This window comes from Mustela nigripes, chromosome 5, assembly GCF_022355385.1.
Source record: "Mustela nigripes isolate SB6536 chromosome 5, MUSNIG.SB6536, whole genome shotgun sequence".
Taxonomy (NCBI): domain Eukaryota; kingdom Metazoa; phylum Chordata; class Mammalia; order Carnivora; family Mustelidae; genus Mustela; species Mustela nigripes.
This window is the reverse complement of record NC_081561.1, coordinates 43098322-43110292: the sequence shown is the minus strand read 5'-3', so window position 1 is coordinate 43110292 and position 11971 is coordinate 43098322. Positions and strand designations below refer to the sequence as shown.

The 11971-nt window shown below is 35.9% G+C and overlaps 1 protein-coding gene across 1 annotated transcript in view; it reads right to left on the bottom strand.

The window, feature by feature from the left end:
- The window catches only part of EYS (eyes shut homolog), a 1640601-nt gene that overhangs the window by 1078200 nt on the left and 550430 nt on the right, over positions 1-11971 (bottom strand).

The window sequence follows — 11971 nt, the reverse complement described above, 5'->3', positions numbered from 1 at the left end:
GAAGGACCTCAATGTGCAAAAGGAATCCATCAAAATCCTTGAGGAAAACACAGGAAGCAACCTCTTCGAGCTCAGCCGCAGCAACTTCTTCCTGGGAACATCGCCAAAGGCAAGGGAAGCAAGGGCAAAAATGAATTATTGGGATTTCATCAAGATCAAAAGCTTTTGTACAGCAAAGGAAACAGTTAACAGACCAAATGACACCTGACAGAATGGGAGAAGATATTTGCAAATGACATATCAGATAAAGGGCTACTATCCAAAATCTATAAAGAGCTTAGCAAACTCAACATCCAAAGAACAAATAATCCAATCAAGAAATGGGCAGAGGACATGAACAGACATTTTTGCAAAGAAGACATCCAGATGGCCAACAGACACATGAAAAAGTGCTCCATATCACTCGGCCTCAGAGAAATACAAATCAAAACCACAATGAGATATCACCTCATGCCAGTCAGAATGGCTAAAATTAACAAGTCAGGAAATGACAGATGCTGGCAGGGATGTGGAGAAAGGGGAACCCTCCTGCACTGTTGGTGGGAATACAAGCTGGTGCAACCACTCTGGAAAACAGCATGGAGGCTCCTCAAAATGTTGAAAGTAGAGCTACCCTATGACCCAGCAATTGCACTTTGGGTATTTACCCTAAAGATACAAATGGAGTGATCTGAAGGGGCACATGCATCTGAATGTTTATAGCAGCAACATCCACAATAGCCAAATTATGGAAAGAACCTAGATGTCCATCAACAGATGAATGGATCAAGAAGATGTGGTATATATACACAATGGAAGCAGCCATCAAAAAAATGAAATCTTGCCATTTGCAACGATGTGGATGGAACTAGAGGGTATTATGCTTAGCAAAATAAGTCAATTGGAGAAAGACAACTATCATATGAACTCCCTGATATGACGAAGTGGAGATGCAACGTAGGGGGGTTGGGGGTAGGAAAAAAATGAAACAAGATGGGATCAGGAGGGAGACAAACCGTAAGTGACTCTTAATCTAACAAAACAAACTGAGCATTGCTGGGGGGAGGGAGGCCGAGAGAGGGGGGTGTGAGGTTATGGACATTGGGGAGGGTATGTGCTATGGTGAGTGCTGTGAAGTGTGTAAACCTGGTACAGACCTGTACCCCTGGGGATAAAAATACATTATATGTTTGTAAAAATATAAAAAAATAATAATTTAAAAAAAGCAAACATCAATCCAAGGTCAAAAAGCTAATCACCATTTCAAAAACTGCACAAATGTTACAAACAAATACATTTTGGCTTTTTTACTCCTCTTTGCGGTAGGTGAGTTATTGTGAGCATAAACATTCTCCAGAATAGAAATTTACTTTAAGAATTTTAAGTCTAAATATTTAAAGACACAAAGTGTCTTTCCATTATAAATTTAAAGGGTAAGCAAGTCAAACAAGTCAAGTGATGACAAAGAGATTGAGAGACAAGGGATGATTTATTTGCCAATAAAATGGCTGGAATCTGCTGGAAGGTGAATGTAAAAGTGTCATCCAGGAATAGACAGAATTCTGTACAAGGGCAGCAAATGAAGAGAGTGGAGGTATTGTGAGGGGGAATCTTGTCTTTATGGTCCTCTGAAATTCTTGTGGTGGCAAATTCAAATGCATGCAGTGGTCAAGTAAGCAGCATAAATAAGTGCAGCCGACAGCTCAAGTAAAATGGAGAGTATGTGCCCCATTGCAAGGAAGCAGCCACTCCTCAGAGCCAGCCCTTTGTTTCCAAAATGGAAAAAAAAAAAAAAAAAGCCCAGTGTTTCCAGGTCTTCTAAATTTTCATAAAAAGGAAAGATTAACAGGACCGTGACTTGTTTTTGTTTTAAAATTATTTCGTTATAAATTCCTACTACGCAATCAAATAGAAATAGATTCAGTCTGTGGATCACATTTACAAGGTGCATTACTGAATGGTGGAAAGCAGTTTAAGAAGTCAAAACCCTTGTCTTGAAGATAGAAGGAGAATGGGTTGACTGGGGATGTCTTCTTCAGGACAGAGAGTTCAATACAAAGTCTGACTATAACTTAAGGAGGAAGTGGCAGGGGTGAGGCATTAGTCCTCCTCTTATGGGTCCTCTGACTCCAGGGAAAAGTATTCGGTTCCCCGTGCTTCAAGATGAAGAAATAATATCTTACCTTTCTTTAATCCTCACCTGCTGTTGTCTCCATTGAAATGACTGTGAGAGTTTGTGTAGGAAAGCTTGGGTTCTGCCAGGGTCCCAAGAGAATGTAAGCGGCACAGCGTCAAGGAGTCTAATCTGCTCCTTTTGCTTTCCCAGCAGTTAGACAAGCTGACACAATGTACGAGCTCGGTGAAAAGACCTGAGGGAGTGCAGTCACACTGTTCACAGGAGCATGCACAGTCACACTTGACAAAGTGTGCTTTCATAAAGATGCTCCACATGAGGAGGTCCGTGGTTTTAGTCAGATAATGCTGTAACTACTACAAAAAAGACTTAGAGAAAAAGATACTCCAGACAAGAAAACCAGGTAAAAGAATGTCTCAGAGAGAGAAGATAAGGAACTAAAGTAGAGCAGTAAGATTAATTACTCATTAAAGCACCAGAGGGAAGGATCCTTTCAAAACACAGGCCACACATTTTTCTTCTCTATGATTAGAGATACTGGGGTCAAGATTTCAAATCACAAATGTCTCCAAAGATCTTTATTTTCTAATGGATTATATTTCTATTTATTTATCAGATTAAAAACCAGTATTAACGGGCCTGGTAGTGCTTCTATATCTTGATTTTAAAAAGCCTTTAATGTTTCTTTAAATCTGGCTACATTATACATAATCACAGAACATTTCATTTAAATAAAGACAGCGTGGGAAGAAACTGTATTACAGATGGAAAACATTGACTTCCTGGAGATGCCACTGACAGTCATTTAAATGCTAAGAGACTACTTCAGTCTCAAAAGTAAAGATATTTTCTCTCTTATAGGCAGTACATTTCATTTAGATAGTTGTAGGGCTATCTTGTTTTCTAGTTTCAATAGTTGAAGTAGGTTCAGATCCACTTGTCAAAAGAGACAGAACTGGTTTAAGTGCTTCAGTTTCTCTTTCCTGCCCTTTCTAGCCAATTAAGGAAAATCTGTTCTTCAAATGGCAATATCTCACATACTGATCGCAAGCATTTCCATGCTTCCAAAAGTAGAAAATATGCTCCATGCCTGGGTTTTGGGCAGCTTCCCTGGATTCCTGCTCCCATGTCATAAACCCACCACTTTAGCTTGGATTCTGCAAAAATCAGAACCTGAGACCATGACTCGTTTATGTGGTAGATGATCTCAGGAAGTAAGAATGACAGAGGAGGGAAAATGAGACCAGAGAAAGATTAAAAGTCAGAAAAGAAGTTTTATTAAATATATTTTTGTAGGCAATAGGGACATGACTGCACAGTGACTTTAAGAAGTGAATAATATGGGGCACTTTGGTGGTTTAATCAATTAAGCCTCTGCCTTTGGCGCAGGTCATGATCTCCTGGTCCTGGGGTAGAGCTCCATGTGGGGCTCCCTGCTCCATGGAAAGTATGCTTCTCCCTCTCTCTCTCTGCTCCTTTCCCTGCATGTGTTCTCTCTCTCTCTCTCTGTCACTCTCTCTCTCAAACAAATAAATAAAATCTTAAAAAAAAAAAAGTGAATAGTATATAACTAGGATTAACTACATGAAAGGAAGGTGGTTGGGTTATTTATAAACTGTCTTGTATCTCCCATTGTTTGAAGCATACCTTGAAGGCACTGACTTCCATTACTTTGAGCTGTGCATGCCTGGAGGCTAAGCTGGCTCGACTGTGTAGGAAATGACTCTAGAGATGGAGCAGATGTTCAGCGAGCACTTGACTTGGGGAACTGTCATGATGACATGAGCTGAGAGCACTTAGAACTACTCACCTCAGGGGCGCCTCGATGGTTCAGTGGGTTGTGCGTCCCACTGTTGACTTCAGCTTAGGTCATAATCTTGGGATCCTGATGTATAGCCTGGCCTCAGGCAACCGGCTGAGGGTGGTGCCTGCTTGAGGAATCTCTCTTTCCCTCCCTCTCTGAGCCTCCCCCACTTCCCTTTGCTTATACACTCCCACGCACTCTTTCTCTCTCTTAAAACAAAACAAAGAAACAAACAAACGAAAAAGAAACTATTCACTTCATATGCAGCTGAAATCAGAAGCTGGTCAAAAGGGCATGACCTGGGAACCAAAAGTGTTTGCTAAGTTTACCTCAGGAAATATATCAAGACCTATTTTCCAGAAATAACTCCTGGAGACCTGGTACACTCTAGGTGCATTTGGTCTTTACCATTCAGCTGACATCAATCCTGTAAGAAGACAGATGTGTAAATTGTACTTGGAATCTGCTTTTCATACCTATTCATACTATTCGTACCTATAGGTATTTTCATACCTATATTCCCTCAGTTTGTACTAAAATCTATGTTTATGATGGAAGATTGTTAGTATTATAGTATTCTCACATTGGGACACAGCTTACAGTATATTCTTCAAAATGGCTTTACCAGGAAACCCTGAATTTTGGAAGTTACTGAGCCTTCATAAATAAATCTCATAATCTGATCCAATCTTATCTTTGGGTACTCATACCTGTTAGAAACTGGGAAGAAGGAAAACATTAAGAAACAAAACCACAGGTACCTAACACTGTGAGTTGTTCTATAATTATTATTTTGGGTACTCAATGGCCTTGAACTTCATCAGGATTAATCATTTGCTTGCATGATAAATATATTTTAATGATAGTATATAAAATATATTTTAATAAGATATGTATAGCATTTCTCTAGGCCCAACTGCTATGTAAAATATCAAATAGACACATTTATGACATACAGTGTTGCCCTACAAAACTAAATATAAGTGGATAATGACCTATAAATATCTAATAATTAATATACTTTTATTAGGCAGTATATCATTGTAACCGTTATTTTTAGCATCTTATTTTGTAGAATATAAAATATTAACTGCCTCAAGATTGTTATATATTATATAAAGAATTGCCAATGATAAGGTCACTTGGTTTAATTTGCCATTGGTTTCCTTTTAAAAAGATTTATTGTGATTTAATGAGTAATAGAAAAGGTCTAAATTTTACATTTTAGGTCACTTTTGGATTTATTGCATATAACTATTTTACTTTATAATATTAAATCAAATTATATTGCCCTTGAATTTAGAATTGGTGTTATGCTGTAATGGATTCACATTATATGCTTTTAACTCAGAATAAGCTGGATATGGAGAGTTTTCTTTTTCAGCATGCAAGCAGTAAAAACTTTTCTGAATGGTTTGCCACAGTATTAATAAATCAACATTATAAAAGTAAGGATGTTATCTCCTATTAAAAAAAGTTTATTTTAATGGTATTATGGAATGTAAATGAAAAGAGAAAACACTTAAAACTCTATAGTGTATAATGTTCTTTCATATTATATGAAATATATCAAATATCAATATATATCAAATAGATAGATAGATAGATAGATAGATAGATAGATAGATATTTGAGTCCTTTTAACATCCTAGTCACTGAGATACCATAGTGAACAAAAGACAGAAAAAATTCTGCCATTGAAGAGTTGAACTCTAGCAGGAAGAGACAATTTAATAATTAAGTGGTACAATGATTAGAGAGTGAAAATTGCTATGCAGGAATAAAGGAAGGAGCTAGAGGAAAACAGTATTATTTTTATGTAATGTAGATAGGTCTCTAAGAGAAAATCATGTTTGAGACCTGATGAAATAAAGGAGAAAGCTATGCTCATATCCAAGGAACACGTTTCATACCTAAAAGAACAGTCAGTCAACTGGGGGATTTAGGAAGAATGTAGTAGGAAATGAAATTGGAGAGTTAGCCAGGCACCAGGCTGATACAGGATCTAGTAGGGCAAAGTAAGGAGTATATGTTACATCCAAAGCATCATGGGAAGCCCTGGAGTATTCTGAAGTTAAGAGTGATCTTTTTTATATTTTTAAATGATCATTCTTGGTGCTGGGGAGGGATATATTTTAATATATTTTAATGCAACAAGAATAAAATACAAAAAGTAATTAAGATATTATAGTCAAGGCAAGAGATGATGGTAGCTTGGATGAAAGTGTTTATAATGCAGATTGTAAGAAATGGTTAGTTAAAATACATTTTGATTGGGGCACCAAGGTGGCTTAGTCCTAAAGTAGCTGCCTTTGGCTCAGGTCATGATCTCAGGGTTCTGGGATAGAACCCCACATTGGGCTCCCTGCTCAATGGATGGCTGATTCTCCCTTTCCCACTCCCCCTGCTTGTGTTCCCTCTCTCACTGTCTCTCTGTCAAATGAACAAATAATATCTAAAATAAGAAAAAAAAAAAAAATATATATATATATATCTGGGAGGAGAGTATAGCCAGTGGGGCCTGTTGATGGACTTTAGGGTGAAGTATAAATAAATAGTCAAAAATAACTCCATGATTTTGGTCCAAGAAACTGGTGAACAATGATGCCATTCACTGAAGTAGAAAACATTGGTGGTAAAGCAGGGTTAACGTAAATCCTTAGAACTGGGGAATCAGATGTCATATGGACATCTAAATGGAAATGTTTGAGTATATGGGAGTTCAGGGAGAAGCTAGAACTCATGTAACAAATTAGGTATTCCATACATGTATGGTACTTAAAAACATGGATGAAATCACGTATCAATGGACATATCTAGAGAAAGGAGAGCACAAATGAAGTTCTGAACATTTAAAGGAAACAAGATACTAGTAACTGGAAATATGGAGTCCAAGATTAGAAAGTGTTTAAGTAGAAGGCATGAGTAAAATGCTACTGATAATACACCTAGCATGAAGAGAAATAATTTGCATTAGAATTTGGCAATGTGGGGCTAACTGGTGACCTCCAACAAGAAGAGTTTAATTTTAGTCTTAGGATTAAAAGCATGATTTAGAAATGGGTTTGAAAAAGAAAGAGAAGTGAGGAAATGGACACTCAATATAGGCAATGGATTTTGATAATACTGTTTTAAAGAGAGAGAAAAATAGAACTAGTTTAACAGAAGTATGAAGGAGAAAAATTAAAAATTAGGTGAGAAAGAGGTAAATATTAGTATTTACATGCTGGTAGTAGTGACATAGCATGGAGGGAATAATTTATTTATTTATTTTTTATTTTAAAGATTTTATTTATTTATTTGACAGAGAGATATCACAAGTAGGCAAAGAGGGAGAGGGAGAAGCAGGCTCCCTGCTGAGCAGAAAGCCGGATGTGGGGCTTGATCCCAGGACCTTGAGATCATGACCTGAGCCGAAAGCAGAGGCTTAACCCACTGAGCTACCCAGGTGCCCCTGGAGGGAAGAATTTGAATTACACACAAATGGTATTAATGAATAATACTTCTTGAAAGACTGTGTACTTGCTAGAGATGATATCCCTCTGTTTATTTCCCCAAAGTTCCACTAACACACAATCACTTTATAGTACACTTTCACTAGAGGTTTGAGGTAAAAATTTAAAGCAATTGGAGAGGCACCAGTGTGGCTCAGTTGTCATGATCCCAGGGTCCTGGGATGGAGCCCAGCATTGGGATCCCTGCTCAGCAGGAAGTATGTTTCTCTCTCTGATCCTTCCTCCTGCTCTACTCTTTCTTGCTATTTCTCTCTCTCTCTTCTCAAAAATAAATAAAGAAAATCTTGAAGCAATTAGAAAAAAAAAAAAAAAAGGTTGAATTTTATATATTGCTCTCCTAAAATGTGTTGGCTATTTCTAACAAACAGAACTAACTGGCCCTAAGTTTCTGGTTTATCAAAATCTTGTCAAACATCTTTCCCTGCTGCTGATCCTTATCTCCATTTCTTTCCAGGAAAGCCAGCGAAAGGGAAAAGGCCCATCACTAATGACATATCAGATTTCTCCAATAAAATAGATGGCATTTCTGCTCACTCACATTTGAGGACTTTTCATTCACTCAGAGTTTTTGATTAGCATTTTACTGGTTCTCTTTTAGATATTAACTGGTAGACTGGAAGTATTTCATATTAAAACACACACACATACACACACACACACACACACACACACACACACACACACACAAACATTCTCTCCTATACAGAGATACAAGAAAAAAAGAGAAAACATACACTGAGGAAAAAATCAAATTTGGAAGCTAAGCTAATGCAAATGCTAAAATAACTGAAAATCTTGTAACTATTGCTATAGAGAAAAAAGAAAAAAGAAAACTTCTTATCAATAAAAATTATGCCCAAACATATTAGACAAGAGCAAGCTTTTGGTAGTTAAAAATGAAAGTAAAAGTTCTTTAACAATATTATAAAGATATTAGAAAAAACAAGTCTATCAAAATGAGGAAAAATAAAATAAAACTAAAAAAGGAAAACTGATATGGTTATAATTATATTAATGGTGACATTCTGACTAAAAATTGTTTGATATAACCATTTTGAGAGGAAGTAGTGGGAAAAAACATGTATAAATTGGTGAATGGAAAAACTGGTAACATAGCTAAATATTTTCTATTGATAAAATTATTCAGATAATGTGAAAAATTAGAAAAAAAATAAATAGCAGTATAAGCATGCTATGTAGAAATATGAAAGCAAGTATCTCCTGGGTGGGTTAGCTGATTAAACATCTAACTCGTTTTTGGCTCAGGTCACAATTGTGGGTCATAAGATCAAGCCCTAAGTTGGGTTCCATGCTCAGCACAGAATGTGCTTGAAATTTTTCTCTCTACCTCTCTCTCTCTGCTGCTACATCCTGTTCATGCTTTCTCTCTAAAATAAATAAATAAATCATTAAAAATATATATGTGACAGTAAAAAACAGAGAAATATTTAATAATATTGAAAGCAGTTGCTTCTGGGAGCAAGTTTGTTATATTTTCTGTATTTGCCCTAAAATATTATCCCCCGACTCCTCACCCACTTTAAGTGTAATCATGGCTAAGTACAGGGTCTACATTACACATAGGTTGGAAGTGAAAGCATTTTGAGGAATACGCAAATCCTCAAAACCTTGAACTTGTATTAGTCTTTGTGCACAATGTCTATTTTTTTCCTAGTTAGCAGACTAGACTGACAACTACAACTAAAATTCTTAGATGTTTCTCTGCTTGATTTGTGATGTGATGATATTTTCAATATGTTTTTATATACACATTATAAAGATTCTAATATCCTCCTGAAGTATCAAAGCTTCTTCAGTGGTTTAACCTCTTCCTTTAATAGTCCAGTTATATAAAAATATAAAAATCTGTTATCAGGGAAATATTCTCATCTTTATAGGTTATTAAGTGTTAATTTTGATTCTTCATCTGTCTCTCTCAATCTACCATTTTATTTATACACATATGTATGTGTGTACTAAATGGCACATCAATCTTAAACCAAATCAGTTTTCCCATGGCCTTCCCTGACTGCTCTGTTTAAATTTCCCTCTACAACTCCTCACATTACTCCAGCCCCCTATAATTATTTTCATACACAACTTTTCTCATGGCAATTAATATCATTTTCCATGTATCATGCTATAATTCTCCCAGATCTATCTATATTAGGGAGAGAGTTAATATGAATCAATTATTTTTATGGTCATAGCTTTCTAGTAGAAGTATGAGAATTCAATCCTCCAACCCTTCAAGGGAGTTGCCAGTCTCTGACATACCTGACCTAAAATGACAGCTAAATCATTTCAGAATTGACTGTGTCTACCCAGACACCTTGGCTATCCCAACTAGTGCCTAGTAAATTCACCTGAATGATCATACTAAACCATCTAACCAGGTATGAAAACCCACTTTTACAATGGCAAGTGAGGTGGGTATTTGTAACTTTCCAATAAATCTTGAAATTAAGAAGAAATCTCATTCTTTAATATGAGAAGCCTCTCTCCTTCCTCAAGTTACTGCCCATTTCTTGCTTCCTTCTTAAACAAATAAAAATCTTCCTTTAATAAATTGTGCATATTCATTCTCAGCAATATAATTTCCTTACATTCTCTCTTAAATCCACTTCAAACAGACTTCTGCACTCTCCACTCCAGCCAAACTGCTTCCTTGACAATGTCATTAATGACATTTGCATTGCTTCTCCAATGGTCAGAACTTAGTCTTTATTTTATTTGACCTAAAAATAACATTTGACACTATTGGTCATTCTCTCTACTTGAAAGAATTTATATGTCTTTCTGCATTCCATTTGTCCTTGTTTTTTCTTCCTGTATCACTATCTGCTCTTTTCAATTTCCTTTATCGGTTCTTCTTTCCCTCATGGACCCCTAAATATTGCAGTGCCCATGGGCTCAGTCCTTGGTCCTTTTCTCTGTTTTATCTACATTCACTTTCTTTTTGATTCTATCCAGTATTATAATTGTACATCTGATGACTCCCAAAATTTACATTTCCGTTCCAGACTATGTCACACAGCCAACTGTGTACTAAACTTTTCCATAGGGCTGTCTAATTGGCAAATTGACCTTAAATTTTGAAACAACACTGAATATATTAGCTTTTAATAAAAATAGAGAAGTTGTGAAAATAAATATAAAAAGAACATGTTAATCCTTCAAACTTTACAATGAATTTAAAATAACAGAACAATGTGTTACATCAAATAATTTTATAAAATGTGTTTCTCATTCATATTAAGCTCAGTGTCTAATTTCTTATTTTAACAGTGTTAGCAAGCAAGGAGCAGAAAACAACAGCATGGTGAATGGCATCGTGAGTTTGTATCTATGGTCCCAAACAAACATATTCCAAGAATTTGGAATATGATGGCAACATGACATTCAGAAAGAATACTATTCTATTGCCAAAATTTATTGCCTCTTACTTATATAATAAAATCTGTAGGGGCACCTGGGTGGATCAGTGGGTTAAAGCCTCTGCCTTCAGCTCAGGTCATGATCCCAGCGTCCTGGGATCAAGTTCCAGGGTTCTGGGATCGAGCCCTGCATCAGGCTTTCTGCTCAGCAGGGAGCCTGCTTCCCTCTCTCTCTCTCTGTCTGCCTTTCTGCCTACTTGTGATCTCTATGAAATAAATAAATAAAATCTTCAAAAATATCTGTAGATAAGAGTTTATTTATTTTTTAAATTTAAGCGGAGACTTTTGTGCATGTAACCATTGTTACCAAGGTAACCTTCTCTGATGCCATCAGAATTCCTCAAGAAAGACACCTGCATATTTTTTGTTCAGGTCACTTGACTTTTCCTTGCCTTCTGATCACTTACTCATGGAAATGCTTCTAATTTTTTCTTTATCAGTTTTGCTTTCCAATCTTATTTCTATTTTTCTAGTATTTTTTTATTCCTGTAAACATAGAATGTAATATTAGACACACTTAACTAGTTTCCCTCAGGTAAGGAAACCGAGAGATCCCAGTGGTGTAAAATTCAGACATTAATAAATTGAAACTTGAGATTTCAAAACACTTTTTGCTGGACTCACATAATTAATACTGGTACACAAAAATAATAAAACTTTTTGTATTTCATAAATGCAGTTTCTCAGCAGAAGTTTAGAGGGCTAATGTGCTTTCCTTTCCATTACTGCTTGATGGTTTTTGCCTTTAAGTTTAGGTAGCATTTGTGTTGTGGAATAACAGATATTATGAAAGCTAATTCCAAATTATATTTTTCTGGTAGAACTTTAAATTCACAATGGCTCTGATTTCTGGCATGTATGTACATTTTAAAAGAGCTAATCTTATTATATTAATTTTTGCATAAATGATGACAGTATTATTTCTCTTAGATTATTGATACACTGACACTTCTCTGTATTACAATATAAACATAATTCAGATCAATTCAAAATGCATGAAAGTGTAAAATACCTTGTAATATAATGCATATACTTCTTAGCTGTTAGCATGATAGATTAAAAAGCATAACTTTTGTTTTTATTAATTTCTTTTATGAAACAG